The 17,314-nt window shown below is 34.0% G+C and overlaps 1 protein-coding gene and 1 non-coding gene across 2 annotated transcripts in view; both read left to right on the top strand.

Moving 5' to 3' along the window:
• The window catches only part of LRP1B (LDL receptor related protein 1B), a 1,837,374-nt gene that overhangs the window by 916,368 nt on the left and 903,692 nt on the right, over positions 1-17,314 (top strand). The window lies entirely within an intron of this gene.
• Positions 14,544-14,646, top strand: LOC112650063 (U6 spliceosomal RNA). The gene has a single exon (XR_003129920.1). It is a non-coding gene; the product is annotated as a U6 spliceosomal RNA (small nuclear RNA).

Here is a 17,314-nt window from a genome sequence, read left to right as displayed (position 1 = left end):
TGAAGCACTATCTATTAGTTTGATGACTCAGATAGTTCTGAAGTTGCTATAGGTTTGACCATTAGGAAATATCTAAAGACATGCTACTATGTGTTCTTGTTCTCCTCATGGAAGTATAAATATTGAAGGATTGTATAGTCATCTATAGTTCATGAGGCCCCTAATCCTAAAACATTCATATTCATATTTTGATAAGTTGAAAATTGTGAGTCCTACCTTTTTGAGGAAGAACTATCCTCTACACATACCCACAAAAAATGTTTCTTGAAAATGATGTAAAATTAGTCTCCTTCAAAATCTTTTGTCACACTTCTCTTTATTAGAAGAAAACTGAGAGAATGGACACATTTCATTAATTTCAATCATCATCTTACTAAGTTTAAGTGTTAACTTGACCTAATTTTCTTTTTGGAGATCTTGAACTTAAAGTTTTTTTAAAGAATAGATAAATAGATGATAGATAGATAGATAGATAGATAGATAGATAGATAGAATAGATGAATAAACCTAACTCCTAAAAGTATATTTTGGGTTATTAGTGTATCTTTAAAACAATCTTCACCCTGCACATAAGAACAGTATTCAGATGAGTGGATCTCCAAATTCACCTATATGAAAGGGACCAACGGAGCTATTTGCTCACTTCTTATACTCGGGGGTAATTAATGGAGCGTAGTGACTATATCCCTAGTCTATAAATTTGTATTTATTATTCCCCAAGTCCTACCAATGTGTTTTGTTATGTGTAGCTACAAATTCAAGCTACAATTCAATTATATCACTATAATGTTAGCTCTATTTTCATTTTTATCTGTCCATAATCAATCTAAATATCTATATGCTTATTGCCTATTTACATTACTACTACCTTCTCTCAGTGACTCGAACATTCCTAGGTGACATTTAGATTCATAGAGAATTATCTAATCAATAGGCACCTACCTAAATTGGCCAGTTTACTAAGTGCTTCAGGAGAGTTATCACTGCTACTTTTCAATCCAAAGTTCCTTTCAGGAGTTGCTGATGTGATTAGGCAAGACGACATGGATATTCAAGTTTGTGTTTCATGGTCTGCACTATTCTGAGTGAAGCTATTTGTTCAAAGGCTCACTCAAAGGTATAAACCCATATTAGCTGTCTTATATATGACCAAATTATTTTCATTAATTAATTTTGTCTAGAGTCAAATGCTCCAAATTCCTCTCCAGGCCTCTCTTCAGGTGGTGGTTCATATATGACATTACCTTTAATCACTCTTTCGTTCAGATACAAATTATATTGTGATTATCCTGGGATTATGAAAGAGTAATTTGGAGTGATTTATGTTTATTACAGCCTTTACTGGAAACTCACCCCAAATTAAATCAACTCTCACTGTGTCCTTAGTTCACATCATTCATAATAATACAGTAACTCAAAATAAAATAATGCAAAACATTCTACATCTCTATTTACTCTCTGCTGTTCTTTTTTACTCTGTAATTTTTCAGAGTTTATTAAGCTTATCTCTAAATTACTGAGTCACGGTGCTATTTCTGATAAATATATTTAGTATCTTCCCAACTCTCCAACCACTCCCTATAAAGGAGATTTCTTCTCTGAATTCTCACACTGATTAATGAGGTCCTCCTAAATAGATAAAGTAATAGAAAAAAAGAGAACAACTTCTATATATTAAGTTATGAAAGGAATTTATTATTTCACTTAAAATCTAGATATAAGACAGTCCCTGTATTGGTTCTTTGAGTGGCTCAACAATATCATTAAGGATGTGTGTCCATTTACCTGTGATGTTTGTGATGTTATCTTTAATGTGTGCTTTTCAGGCTAATTCTCTTGTCATAAAGGACTACTGAAGTTATAGGGATCCTGTGTAGGAACAATGTATTCAGTTCAAAATAAAGAGAAAAAAAAAAGCGGGATGGGGTTTGGGAGGGGGAGAGCACTGTATTTTCCTTAAGTGTGGAAGAGCTCCTTAGCAGACATATTTTCATGTCTGTTTGGTCAGAAATAGGGTAGATACCTACCTGAATGGGACAGCAAAATACATTGTTTTTACCATTGGCATGTGAAAGACAGAAGGACATGGGAGTGAAATTGGGACCAGCCTAACATGGAAAAACAAAAATGGATTAAGAACCAACATCATCTACTACAATCACTGTTGTATGATATTTCTTTCTTATGTACAATTCTTTGACTTCTTGTTCTTTCCAGGCACTTAGCGGGTCTCTTTCAACTTATCTAAACTTGTTTGGAATATGGACAAATACTTTGTTCCAATTCTTTATTCCCTTTTCTAAGAGAATTATTCCATTTACTTTTGGCCAAGGCCATTCAAACTCATATCAAGGAATGTTCTTCTTATCTCTTTTCAAAGCAAATGGCATTTTTTTTTTCCCAGTAACATTTTACAATACAAAGAAGAAGCTAGGGTGGGGAGATACCTGGGTGGCAGCTCTTGAGCATCTGCCTTTGGCTCAGGGCATGATCCCGGGGTTCCAGGGATCGAGTCCCACATCAGGCCCTCAACTGAGAGCCTCGCCAGAGGGAGCCTGTTTTTGCCTCTGACTGTGTCTCCGCCTCTCTCTCTCTCTGTGTGTGTGTCTCTCATGACTAAATAAATAAAGTCTTTATTTTTTTAAATTTTTTTTTAAATAAAATCTTTAAAAAAAAATCTGGGGTGGGAGTTCTCTGGATAACAGTCCTAGTATACCTGTTTTTATCTTTAAAAATATACTTTAAGAAACTGATGGTAGCTCTTATTCTATCAGATTCTCCAACACTTTTGGAATCTATGTGAATATTCTAAGCCACTGGGGTAACATTAAGTAAATTATTGTTTCACTTTTAAAATGATTCTCAAGTGGCCAAAAACCTCTTGTACTCTCTGCAAGAGAGTAGTTTGCATACTGGAAGAATCTGCACCATTATTACAAAAGAATAATTTTATATTTCCAAGTAGTTTAAAATTATTTCTAATTGTTTCTTACATAGAGTTCTATGAAAACAAAAGGTACATATGGGCTCATGGTACTGCTTTTGAAAATACATGGATGAATTTCCTATATCACTTAGGTGTAATGAGGGCAACAAATATAATGATGTGATATATTCTTTCATGGAGATAGAGTTTAACAGTTATTCACCAAATATCAAATATTACAACCAGATGATAGAGTTATTATAGTTTACAAAACATACATTCTAAATAACAAATAAAATACTAAGCAGTGATTTTTTTGAAGTTTATGAGGTAAAATGGGTCAAGCACAAATGTTATTTTCAAAAAATAGAAAGTCTTAGTTTATAAACACCACCACAAGGGAAAGGACAAAAATTAAAAACAAATAAGTACTTGACACCATTTCCCCTATATGTTATCACTCGTTCATGTATAACATAAATTCAAAATTTTACTGTAGGTTATATATTCATATCCAACTAAAAAAAAGAGAACAAGAAGGAAAAAAAAACAGTTTTTATGCTGTTATATTTTGTTCTGCTTGACTGCTAAGCCTTGCTGGATATTGATCTAAAATTGATATTTTCCCTCGAGCCGGATTCTTAGTGGTTTGACTAGGGAGAAACTGGCTTGGCTGTAGAGTCAAGGTGGATGTTTTACAGTGTCAAGTAGTGTTTACTCAAGATTCCTTTTTAATCATACAAAGAAAAAAGTCAAACGTTGAGGGTATCTGGTCTTCTTTCGGTTTTACTGATATCATTGTCTTTGTAAGTACTTGTAAAAATTGTGTTTAGGCAGGAAGTGTCATACTTCCTGATTGCCAGATATGCTACAAATCTATAGTCATCGAAATAGTGTGGTGCTGGCATTAAAACAAATAGACTGATGGGAGAGAATTGAGAACCCAGAAGTTAACCCAAGCACATATGGTTAACTAATATTTGACAACAGAGCCAAGAATACTCAGTGGAAAGAATCGAGTTTCTTCAATATACTGTCCTGGGATAATTGGATATTCACATGTAAAAGACGGAAATTGGACTCATATCTTATACCACTCACAAGAATTTACTCAAAATGGATAAAAGTCTTAAGTGTAAGACATGATACCATGAAACTCCTAGAAGAAAACATAGCAATAAATCTCTTTGACATGTATACTGGTAATTAATTTTTGCATATGACATCTAAAGCCCAACTAACTAACTAAATAGATAAACAGATAAATGAACCAGTAGGACTATACCAAACTAAAAAGCTTCTGCATAGCAAAAGAAACCATCAACAAAGTGAAAAGACAACATATCAGATGGAAAAAAAAAAAAAAAGTATTTGCAAACTTTGTATCTGATAAGGGGTTAATATCCAAAATATATAAAGAACTAACACAACTCTCAATAGCAAAAAAAAAAAAAAAAAAAAAAAAAGAAAGAAAGAAAAGAAAGAAAGAAAGAAGAAAGAAAGAAAGAAAGAAAGAAAGAAAGAAAGAAAGGGAAGGAAAGAAGAAAGAAGAAAGAAAGAAAGAAAAAGAAAGAAAGAAAGAAAGAAAGAAAGAAAGAAAGAAAGAAAGAAAGAAAGAAAAAGAAAGGAAAGAAAGAAAGAAAGAAAAGAAAGAAAGAAAAAGAAAGAAGAAAGAAAGAGAAAAAAATCAACCCCATTAAACAATGGGCAAAAGACATGAATAGACATTTCTCCAAAGAAGATAAATGAAGACCAAAAGGTACATGACAAGGTGCTCAACATCACTAGTTAATAGGGAAATGCAAATTGATAGCACAATAGGTTATGACTTTATGTCTGTTAGAATGTTCCTCATCAAAAAGATAGGAAATAGCAAAGCTCACACAGATATGGAGGAAAGGGAACCCTTGTATACTGCTGGTGGGGTTGTAAATTGATACAGCCATTATGGAAGACAGTATGAAGGATATTCAAAAATAAAAATAGAACTACCATATGATATAGTAATTCCACTTCTGGGAATATATCCAAAGGCAATGAAAACACTAACTCAAAAAGATATCTGCACCCCCATGTTCACAGTAGCGTTATTTATAATAGCCAAGACATGAAATAACCTAAGTGTTTGTCGATGTATCATTGCATTTTTATCCAAAGAATTTGTGATATACACATACATGTGTGTACATGCACACACGCAGTGGAATATTATTAACCATTAAAGAGAAAAAAAAAGAGGAAATCCTCCTATTTGTGACAACATAGATGGACCTTGAAGACATTATGCTAAGTGAGATGTCAGACAGGAAAGACAGATACTGTATGAACTCACTTATTTGTGACATCTAAACAAAAAGTGATAAAAACAGACTCAGAGAAAAATAGATCAGATGTGTGATTACCAGTAGCCGAAGTTGGAGAAAGGGAGGATTGGAGGAAAGTGCTAAAAAAAAATACAAACTTCTAGTTATAAATAACTACACATGTACATCATGATGACTAGCTATTAACTGTAGCACCTGGTCAGGCAGTTTCTTGTTCACGGCACCACCATGCTTCCACTATGGAAGTGGGAGCATTCCATTTTCAATAAATACATTGCCAATTCGGTCACAGTCTTCTCTTCTGGCTACCAAATATCCATATGCATCCTTACACATCTAATCCCATACATAGAATACACTACATTTAGGTTGGAGTGGAAGCTTTCTAGGTGATATGTAATCCTTTCCATTATGATCTATTGTGCTTCCTTGTATACAGCAAACTATGAACCAAAAGACAAGGTGTCTTTACACACTGTCCCTTCCATACCCTTTATAAATCGATGGGCCAGTGATGGAATGACAAACAAAAAATTATCAGCTAGAAAAGAAGATTGGAGGCACACAGTAATCATTGGCGTAGAGCAATAATGAAAGTCTGCCAGGAAGTAAAGGAAGGCCCTCCAGCCCTAGAGGTTTGGAAGTCTCTTGTCTAAATGCTATTTCTTTCCCTATAACATTTCTCCTAGACCATTGTTCGTTACCTATGCTTCCTCTGGGAGGATCTTTCTAGTCCATTGTGATCAATACATCTGAAATTGGCCATGGGGAATATAGTCTCCCCCCTGTGGACTCTATAATTCACAGACTGTTTCTTGTTCTTTTCAATTTGTTTTAAGGTTTGAAGAGACAAAGAATTTAGTAAGCTAGGCTCATAACTTGTATGGTGATAAATTCCCTTGAAAATTGGTAGAATTTTGATTTCTTTGCTTCCCATTACTTCTATATATCATTATCCTCACTAAATTATATTCTAGAGATAATTATCAAGCCCAAATAATTTCTTTGTACCTCATACTCTTGGTTTTCTCTATCAATCTAATGGTTGTTGCTGCAAGGCCTGAAAACAATGCTTCAGTGGGAAACAAACATTTTTTGTCTGAAGGTGAAATTCTTCTGTTTAATTGGGGGGTCTTAATTGGCTTTTTTGCTCAAAGACATTTTCAGTGTTTTTTTTTTTTTTTTTTTTTTTTTTTACTATTCGGGTCCTAGAAACAACTTGCTTTCCAAACCTGGGAGGCCTCAGTTCTGTACTTGATCTATTCCCTTTCGGTTTTTGCTCTCAATCAGATACTTCTAATTTATACTTTTCTTCTTCGGTAGTATCTTGCTAAAATAAGCATTAGAAACTAATACTAATACTATTATACTTTTAAACTTCTTCCTTTCAATCCACAGGCTCATAGAGCATTTGTGTTTTTTTTTCTTCCTATATATATATATTATTTTTCGTCATATATATATATATATATATATATATATTTATATATCAAGACACTGCAAATGACATTTTTTATTAAGTATTTTTAACCTTGAATATTTTCAATCCTGAGCAATAATTACCTTGATGCTGCTGCATTAACAATGAAACCCATGTTACATATTTTAAATTTTTGTTAAGGTGTTCTGTACTTGTGCTACCAAGTTTTGAATTTGTCGTGATAACATTCACTGCTATAAATTTCAGTGGATAGCACAATAGGAATTTCATTTTTTCATTTATTTGCTTTCTGTGTTATTGCTCAAGGTAGAATCCAATGAATGTGTTCTTAGCTATCAGCCAACTTTTCTTCATGCGATGAATCAAAGATGGAGGCTCCTTTCATCTTGCGGTTCCTATGTCCTTTAGGGCCTGAGAATCCTCTGATTTTTTGACCAGAGAGAGAGAGAGAGAAAAGGCACAGCACATCTGCCTTTTCCTTCTTTCTTTCTTTCTTTCTTTCTTTCTTTCTTTCTTTCTTTCTTTCTTTCTTTCTTTCTTTCCTTTTTCTTTTTCTTTCTTTCTTTCTTTCTTTCTTTCTTTCTTTCTTTCTTTCTTTCTTCTTTTTTTTCTTTCTTTCTTTCTTTCTTTCTTCTTTCTTTCTTTCTTTCTTTCTTTCTTCTTTCTTTCTTTCTTTCCTTTCTTCTTCCTTCCTTCCTTCCTTCCTTCCTTCCTTCCTTCCTTCCTTCCTTCCTTCCTTCCTTCCTTCCTTCCTTTCTTTCTTTCTTTCTTTCTTTCTTTTCTTTCTTTCTTTTCCAATTCCAGCTTAGTAGCTACTTTTATTATTTCAGCTACATTAATAGTTAGTGACATCTAGTCAGTTGGTCATATCTGAAGGTAAGGGGGCTAAAATATGTGGTTTCTAGAGGCACCTGGGTGGCTCAGTGGTTGAGCATCTGTCTTTGGCTTAGGTCGTGATCCCAGAGGTCCTGGGATTGAGTCCTGCATCCGACTCCCTGTGAGAAACCTGCTTTGAAACCCTCTGCCTATGTCTCTGCTTCTCTCTCTGTGTCTCTCATGAGTAAACAGATACAATTTAAAAAATATATGGTTTCTAACTGGGAAGTTGTTAACCACTTCACATTTTAGAAAGGGAGGAGCATGAGCTATGAGCTTCTGGTAACAGATGACTATCTGCCACTGTAACCACTATCTGATTTTATTTTATTTTTTGCATTTTGGGTAATAACAAATTAAATGTAGAGCAAATACCTTTGTTTCTAAAAGGTATTTTAAACTGAGTGGGGTCTTGTTTTGCCAATGTTTTTTACATTCCCCTGAATATTCAGAATTCAGGTTTATCATTTTACCTTGAAAGAGTCATTTTCATTCTCCTCTTGAGACATTCACAAATCCATTTGATCTTCTAAAAGTTTGATTGGCAAACACATAATCAGAGAAAAAGTATATTATACCCTGGCCAGCAAATGAAATGATAAGCATCTTCATATGGGGGCAATTTCTCTAAATACTTGTGCCAAATTCCTAGAACCTAAACACCCTCTTTCTGGAAAGCCCAGAAACACCATGAACTCTCCCCACTCGAGCTGTGACTCTTTCCAGATGATTGAATGATGATTATTCTTCTATTTGTGCTTCTTAAGATCTCACTGCTACTACCAGGCCACAGAAAGCTTTATTTTCCAGACTGGCTATCTTGGATTTTCTTTAATATACACGAGAACTAGTTTTAATTTTTTTTCCTTGTTTGTTTTGGAGCATACTTTGAATAGATATAATGTGAAATTCAATCTGAGAGTAGAAGACAAAATGGATTATTGGTGGAGGTAATGCCAGAGGTAAAAGAGAGAGAGAAGGTAGCTGAAACAGTATAAATATAGCATAATAATGATCAGTATGTTTGATAACACTTTAGACAGTAACAAAAATCCTAATTCTGTCTCCTTAAATGATAAGTGAATTTATTTTCTCACTTAGAGGAAATCCAGAGAAGAGCAAGATTGGTTGGATCCAGGCTTGGTTGAATTGATACCTCAATGGCATCATTAGAGAGCCATATCCCTTCCATAGCTCTGCTCTGCCATCCACCGCTACATCTTTCCCCCCACCCCATGGTCATAAGGTTGCTGTGTAGCAACTGAGGGAAATTGCTTACTTACTCCCATGCAGCAGGAAAAAGAAAGACATTTTGTCATTTATTCAAAGACAGTGAAAACTGCATCGATGACACCTATGATGATTTAACACGGCAATTATTCACACTGTGGCTCCCAAACATGTTTTTTTGTTTGTTTGTTTTTATGCTGAAGCACGCTAAATTTACAGAGAAAATCCTAGTTTATTCCATAGAAAGAGATACTTTAAGGATCTATAGTGATTCCCTGATGAATAAGACATACGTAGGTTTAGATGATTGAAGATAGGGAAATTTTTAGTGAGAAATAGAACTAGCTGCTGCAAATTCTACCTTGCTTAAATGCTCTTCTTACTCTTTGGAGCTGTATCTGTTTCAATTATTCAAAGACAAGTACTTGGATAAGATAAGTAGAATAATAATACATACATTTGAGGTTGCTTAATAAAGATTTTTTTTTTAAGCTGTGTCTGGTTTTAATTTTAAAATTTTTTGTAGAGTTATCCCACATTGGATTTTACTCATCAGACAATATTGCATGATATAAAAATAATTTTAAGTATATTTTATTAAAAGTAATTGTATTAAGATGAATAATAGTGAATAGCTCAAAAATTGTTTCATAATCTATAGGATCAACAGCTAAAGTATGATTAATTGCAATCAAAGCTAAAATACCATTTTTCTCAAACGAAATAAGAATATTTATTTTAGCCAATAATATTATAAGTAAATTTAGAAGATCAGTCTCTAATCTTAAATACTTGTAATAAATAATATTTTTCAAAACTTATTTCTCAGCTACGACATTTTCTAGGAGGTAGTTTTAAAAAATTTGAATTGGAAAGATCTTTATATTATTTATTTTTCATAATAATATTCTTAGTGTTCATAATGCAGAAGCATTATATGCTGAGATAAATTATAATGCAATACTTTATGGAGCATCCAGCACTGCCCCTTTGTCCTGTTTGAATTGATGCCAAATATATCACATGAAATTCCTATAGTGAGCTCATCTGTGCTATTCTCTATGATGGAGGTGATTTTATTGAGCATGTTCTCATAGATGATCTCAACTACCCCAGAACCTCAAGTCACTCTATCATCATTTACCTGAAGACTCAACTATTTGTTACATATAGAGAAGTAGTCAATTAACTACTTCTGCATTATCCATCTTACTTTCTTTGTGTTTTGTATTACATCAGAATATGAATAGGCAGTTCTGCTAGGCCCTCTTTTTTTGACACAGAGAAAGAAAGAGATTAATATCAGGACACCTGGGTGGTTCAGCAGTTGAGCATATGCCTTCAGCCCAGGGCATGATCTGAGGGTCCTGGGATCGAGTCCCACATCGGGCTCCCTGCATGGAACCTGCTTCTCCCTCTGCTTGTGTCTCTCCCTTTTCACTCTCTGTGTCTCCTATGAATAAATAAATAAATAAATAAATAAATAAATAAATAAATAAAATGTTTAAAAAGAGAGAGAGATTAATATCAACACCATTACTGACTATTTACTTTGGCCAGTCATTGTTCTAAGCACTCCCTATAAATTGATCTATTTAATCTTCATGGTATCTTGTGAGGTGAATACCTTTATCTTTGTTTACAGATGAGGCTTGGAGAGGTAAACTACGTGTCCATAGTCAACGAGCCAGTACATGTTGTAGTCAGGGCTCAAACTCAAGTGACTAGCATTCTTATCCACTACACTACACCCATAATGAATCAGCTTTAATCTGGGAGGAAGGGGGGGTAAGATGAGGAAATTGGGGGTTTATGCTGAGCTACCATTCATGCACAAGATTGGGTACTCAGTCCTGAGGAAAATGACACTCGGGAATGTGCAGTATGGTGATTTTGTACCTTAACATGGGACACCTGTAAATTTGCATATGTGTCCGTTCTAGGAAGATGAATAGAAATGACACACTGGATTTGTTCGGAAAAATTGAAGGAAGTAACCATATGACATTCTGAAAAAGGAAAAAAACTACAGAGAAAACAGAAAGATCGGTGGTTTCCAGAGGCTGGGGCAGGGGAAGAGGAGAGGATGGATGGATAGAATAAAAATAAGTTTTAGGGCAATGAAACTGCTCCATGTAGTACTGCAATGGTGGATACATGTCATTCATTATGCATTTGCCAAAACCCATACAACTAACTGTATAGAACAAAACATGAACCCTAAGTAAACTATGGACTTCAGTTGATAACAATGAGATAGTATTGTTTCATTAATTGTAACAAGTGTGACACACTAATACAAAATGGAAGAAGCCAAGAGTGAGGAAGAAAGGGGGTGTATGGGAATTGTGTATCCGCTCAATCGTCTATGAACCTAAGGTTCTAAAAACAGACACTGTTCAATTTTTGAAAAAGGAAGAAAAAATAAACTATTTGTAAGTGATCATATGACTGTAATCGTGAATCAGTCAGGAAACAGGTGACTTGTTTCAGAAGAATTGTGTCTTTTTTCGCTAGTGTTGACATCCAGGACTACCATATTCTCACCCAGGTAGCCACATTCCAAAGATGCCTTAATTCTGTGTTCTCTGTACACGACGAAGCTATGAATACTGAATGAGCCCAAGTCTACTTGCGCAGTTACTCCCTCAGTGGGAAAGCAGCACCTTTGGAAAGCATCATTAACTCTTAGGAAGCCACGGGAGTACAACTGAAGAGCGGTTGAGTGGTTTCCCTGAATGTGTAACTTATGGGGACAGAAGAAAGAAATCTCACCCTGCATCTTTTCGAGTGATTATAATGATGAGCTCAATTTTCCCATGCATAGTCAGCCTTTGTTAATATGCTGGCATTTGAAGGGAATATTTACTCTCAATTTTGGAAATGAAAGAGCTTGTATGGGCTGAGAAAAAAAGAAATGGGTAAATACTAACATTTCTTGTGGTGTGGAAACTACTTCCCCTGAACTTTTCAAACCATTCAAGTCACAGTTTGTGAAGGAAATAGCTTTAGAAATTGAGAGGGCCAATGGACCCATAACTATGCTTTCTCTGCACAGTTAAAACTCAGTGCAAGACTGGCTGGCAAGGAGAACCGTAAGGGAGAAATCACAGGAGGAGGGGTTATGAGAGAAAGCAGAGTAATGAGAGAGTCACATTTCGGTCGTAACTAAGGTCTAGCTGACACACCCATGCATGAGAAATGCTTCTTCTGGTGTCATATTCTAAGGTTGGTGGCCTGAATGCCCCCCAAAACATATTTTTTTTGTTCAGAAATGACTTATGTGAGCCTAATTATCCTATCTACCACTTCAGAATTGCAAGGTTTGCTTGCTTTTCATACTTTTTCATAAGAAAACAGATTTTTTTTAAAGATAACACAATTTTAGAAAAAAAAAAAAGAGATCTAAATCCACACCATGGAATACATTTTGCTATCTACTCTTTGACAGGAATAGGAGTATATAGACATATTCATAAGTGGTATATAGGTACCCTATAATTAAGAGTTTGTATAATTGGTAACCAAACTCCATCATGAATATTAAGTTAATAACCTGGATAGCAACACTTTTTTTCTGTTTTGATTTTTATTATATTAGGGGATGGGAGGCAGTGGTATCTTTTTCTTTGCCAATCTGTGTCCAAATCCTGTTTTCACTTGCACATTTGAACCTGGTTGATGTTAGACTTGTTGCTTCCTGTTATCAATTTTGATATATTAAGTGATGAAATTTCAAACTTTTGCCCTTAGAAAGGACAGGTTTTCTTCTTTGCTAAGTAACAGCTATAATTCTGTTGCCAGTCTTCTTAAAAATGTCTGTTCCTGCATGCTGGTGTACCATGCAATCCAGGATTAATGATAATGCAGTTCTCCTCAAACACTGACCTCAATTATTGATGGCTACCCCAGAAAACTGTGCAATATTAGCCATTGGTGTAGTTTTGGAAAACCTCCAGTGATTTGAAATGAGGGGGAAACACAAAAAATGACAAGGTTAATTACTAATCAGAAGAGTTTTTCCCCCCATACCTATATAGGCTCCATCTTTTATAACCAACTTTGTTGCTACCTAAGAGTATTTATGACAAAATGCCATTGGGCACTATGTCTGTTATGATTACTAATTTTCTCTATCTGTCATGCATTTACTCTGTCGTGATCTTTTATAAGCCATTTGCTTATATCATTGGTTTAGTCTTCACAAAAGTCTGTATTTATCATACCCATTATACAGATCAGGAGACTGAGGTCGGGAAAGAGAACACTTGCTAAATGTCACACATTCACTAATCAATGAAGTCACGATTTAAAATCAGAAAATCTTGCTGTCGTATTCCTGATTAGTCATACATTTCTGAACAGAAATGATCCTTTTAGGGGCACCAAGGTGGCTCAGTGGTTGAGTGTCTGCTTTTGGCTCAGGGTGTGATCCCAGGGTCCTGGGATCGAGTCCCACCTCAGGCTCCCCACAGTGAGCCTGCTTCTCCCTCTGCTTATGTCTCTGTCTCTCTCTATGTGTCTCTTGTGAATAAATAAATAAAAAATCTTTAAAAAAAGAAAAAAAGAAACAATCCTTTTAAATGATGAGTATATGGATAAAAGTCACTATTTTTGTAACACTATTACTGTTATTATTGCAGTTACTTATCGTAATTATTTTCTCTAGTGTCCTTTTCTCTTTTGACAGCCTGAACTGCAAAATTCTGTCTATAATTTGGTAGTTCCGGATTTTAAATTTCAATAGTGATAGAGTATGATTGTTTAATAGTTCACTGTCTTACAGAGTACACTTCACTACTCTAGGTAACTGACTCATTTTCTTTCTAAACATAGTTATAATAGAAACCACTGCTTCACTTTCTAGCAGATGGAGAGCAATCTTGTTTTAATGCACATCATTTACAATAGATACAAGCTGTCAGACAACTTCTGGTAAAATAGGATGCTGAATCAGACATTTATTTTTAGTGGCAATTGTTGACACAGAGACTAGCCCACCCAAATGAAAGTATACCATCTCACTTGACTCTGTAGATAAAATATACTGTAATGTTCTTTGTCATTTTTCATTTTCGATTTCTGCTTTAGACTTCCTATGACACACCATTTTTTCCATCACTTCTCTTTAAGAAGCTTGTTGTCTTCAAACCATTATACTTCATATTAATAGTTATATCTCAGTTTTTATTTCCATTCTTTGTTAAGAATCATCTAAAACCCAGTAGTTGTAAGTAGTTACATCATAGCTATAAAAATATGCTCTAGAATCCAACAGATTTAGATTTGAATCCCAGCATAGCTCCTTATGGACTGAATGGAAGATATGTTTTAATTACTGAAAATCTTTTTAAAAAAAGTTTATGTTTCGATCAAAGATTATTATAAGAATCAAGTGAGTTAATGCTTATACAGAGATTGTACTTTAACATATGTATTATTACTTTTAGTTCAATAATATGAGGCATCATGTAAATAATAAAAGGCCCCAACAAAAAAGATTTTAAAAGGTGGAGGAGCTGAATTAACCCCTCTGTGACAATATTGGTCATATACAGCTGTGTCTGTTCCACTTAAAGTCTATCTTTTATGTTTGATAAGCATTTTAATACTGCTACCAGAAAGAAGAAAGGAAGAAACATTGATATTTATTATATGCACAATGCCTCTTTTGGTAAATTCATGTAGACGTGATATTTGGAAAATATAATGGAAGCTAGATTTGGGCAAAATTAAAAACATAAGTGTATACTTTAGCTGTACATATACTAAATATGGAACAATACAAAGATTACCCTGACTCTTACATAAGGATAACACTTGTGAAGCATTTTATATTCCATATTTTTAGACACATTATATTTTATATGTTTTTTTTGTGTATTTGGTGATAAAATGATTATGGTAAAATCATAATAATGGGGATTCAGGGTAAAAAGTTTATGGGAGTCCTTTGTATTATTTTTATGACTTTTCTATAAGGCTCAAATTATTTAAAATTCTTTAAAAATAATCAATATATTGGGAAATTTTTTTTTAAAAGTAAAAATAGAGTAGCCACCAGACTTTTTTTTTTTTTCAGTCTTTTAAATTAGGATGTAGCAACTGGATCTGAATGAACTCTATGGGATAGGTGCTTTTGAAATATAGAGATTTTATGTTTTATGTGTATTACATTTTATTTTTGGATTCGCTAGTCCCACTCTACTATAAAATAATGTATTTTTAAATCTTTTTTTAAGTTATTTAAAAGCTGAGCTTAATTGATATTTCTTATAAAAACAAGTTATTAAAGTGCTATATATTTTTTACTCCAGTGCAACCAAGAAGTACTTTCATACATAGATATACTCATAAATACAAATTATGATAAGTAGTATGTGATTATAAACAATGTGTTATTGTCAAAACTGACAGAGAGGACGTTAGTTAAGTGAGCTGGTCAGTGAAAGTCTCACTGAGGAGATGACATGTAAAATGTTACTTAAAGGATGAGATGGGAACATTATGGAAAGTGGTAATGTCGACAGGGAGTGCAAGGAGCATTGCAGAGAGGGACCAAGTCTGATACTTGAGGAGGAAGAGAGTGGGGCATGTTTGAGAAACTGGGAAAGGAACAGTGTGGCTGGAGTACAATAATCAAGGAGAAGAGTGGCTCAAAATGAATATGAAGAGAGAGGCTGGGGCTGTGTTGTTCAGAACCTTGGAAGCCACATTGGAAAATTTTAAGCCCATCAGTTGCCCAGATTACAATATAGAATGCTTTTTTATTGTGAAGTATGGTGTGTGTGTGTTGTGGAGGTAAAATGGGAATGGAGAGATCAATGAAGAGCCTATTTCAATAGCTCCAGATAGTTAACGGTTGGTTGGACTAGGGTAGTACCTGCTTAAAGAGAGTAAACATCATTTTTTTTATATTATTATGTGTATATATTATGAATGTATCATAGATAGAAAAGATTTACTTTATTACAAATAGCTATGGCTTAAGACTTCAACTGAAAGCATGCTAATTAAGAAAATATTAGAAGCTCACTATAATGACCATTGTGTTAACTAAGACTTCTAACTAAAAATGATTATTTTTCAATGAGTGAGAATTTAGTCATGATTATTCATATAATCACAAATTATGTGAAACTTTTAATTTTTTATTTTCCTTTATAAACCCATTTAAATGGAGATAACTTACTAAGCATATGCTCTTGTTCCTATTTTCTTAATGGTTCAATTATACTTAAAATTATTAACAACACAATTTTGTATTATATTGGTAGAGGAGGATGATACACTTCCTAAATGAACAAAATAATAATAAGTGAATAATTAATATGTAAATCCTGGATATTGTGAACTTGTAGGAGGTAAATGTATATCTAATAGATGATGAAAAAAATATTAGCTAATATTGTTTGTAATCATGATATTCCATGGGGATTAGTGACTTTATCTATCATATTTATAATAGCATGAACATTTAATCAATGCTATCAACTTTTCACCACCGAAGGCTTAACAGAGAAAAGACAACTAAAAAGTAGAAAAAGCAAAACAAGATTGTTGGTGATGTGGAGGATACAATATTGGGAAAAGCCCTGGCCTAAGTCAAAAGGTTTGGCTTCTAGTTCTGGATTCAGGTAACCTTGGTTAATTCATAACTGGTGATTTGTAAGGTTTTCTTTCAACTCCCAAATTCAATGATTTTTCTGAAATATACCAGGGATTAGTGCCCTCTAGCTACTTTTAAGTGTTCTTGTTTATTCCACATTCTCTCTGCAAAACAATTTGTTTAAAAAGTCAGAAATTAAAAATCAGTGAAGATACTTCACTGTCTCATTGTTATTTGAGTTTATTGTGAAAGTGGGTTCTTTGGGAAGAATGGAAAGATCAGAGGAAGTGTGATGTCTTCAAGAATGAGGTGATTAAAACACTGAACCATTGAGATAGTGGGTCAAAGAGAAATAAGGAAAAAATAGTAACTACTTTTAGTAGTTGGGTAGGAAAACATTATAAAAGTAATCAGTAAAAGATTTCTGGACCAGCTGCTACTGTATTTCCTATTGCCTTATTCCTTCTTAGAATGACTCTGTATCCTCTAAATTCCAGAGCTTATTTTCTCTTTAATGAGGCTATGGGGGATTTAAAGCTGCTTCTCCAAATCTGGATTTCAGCAAAATCTTTTTGTTACAGTCACAAAAAGAAATACGACCCCCAAATAAACATGATCATGATGACTACAGGAGAAGAAAACCTATACCTTGGGTTGGAATACCTTGAGTATAGTTCTAGCTTAGTGTCCCACTAGTTATTTTATACAACCACGTGAAAAATCATTATCTGACATTCAAAAGCAGCATTTATAAAATGTGAACAATTTTGTCTCATTTACCCTCATTAGGAAATAAGCATTACATATGGCAACCTCTATAAGAATGCTTTGTTATCTGGAGACAGCTATATGTTTGTAAGCTAATTTTTAGTATTCATCAGTTTAGCCTGTCTAGTATGATCATTGAT

This window comes from Canis lupus, chromosome 19 (genome assembly GCF_003254725.2).
Source record: "Canis lupus dingo isolate Sandy chromosome 19, ASM325472v2, whole genome shotgun sequence".
NCBI classification, from domain to species: Eukaryota; Metazoa; Chordata; class Mammalia; order Carnivora; family Canidae; genus Canis; species Canis lupus.
The sequence above is the reverse complement of the archived record's forward strand: the minus strand, read 5'-3'. Positions and strand labels throughout refer to the sequence as shown.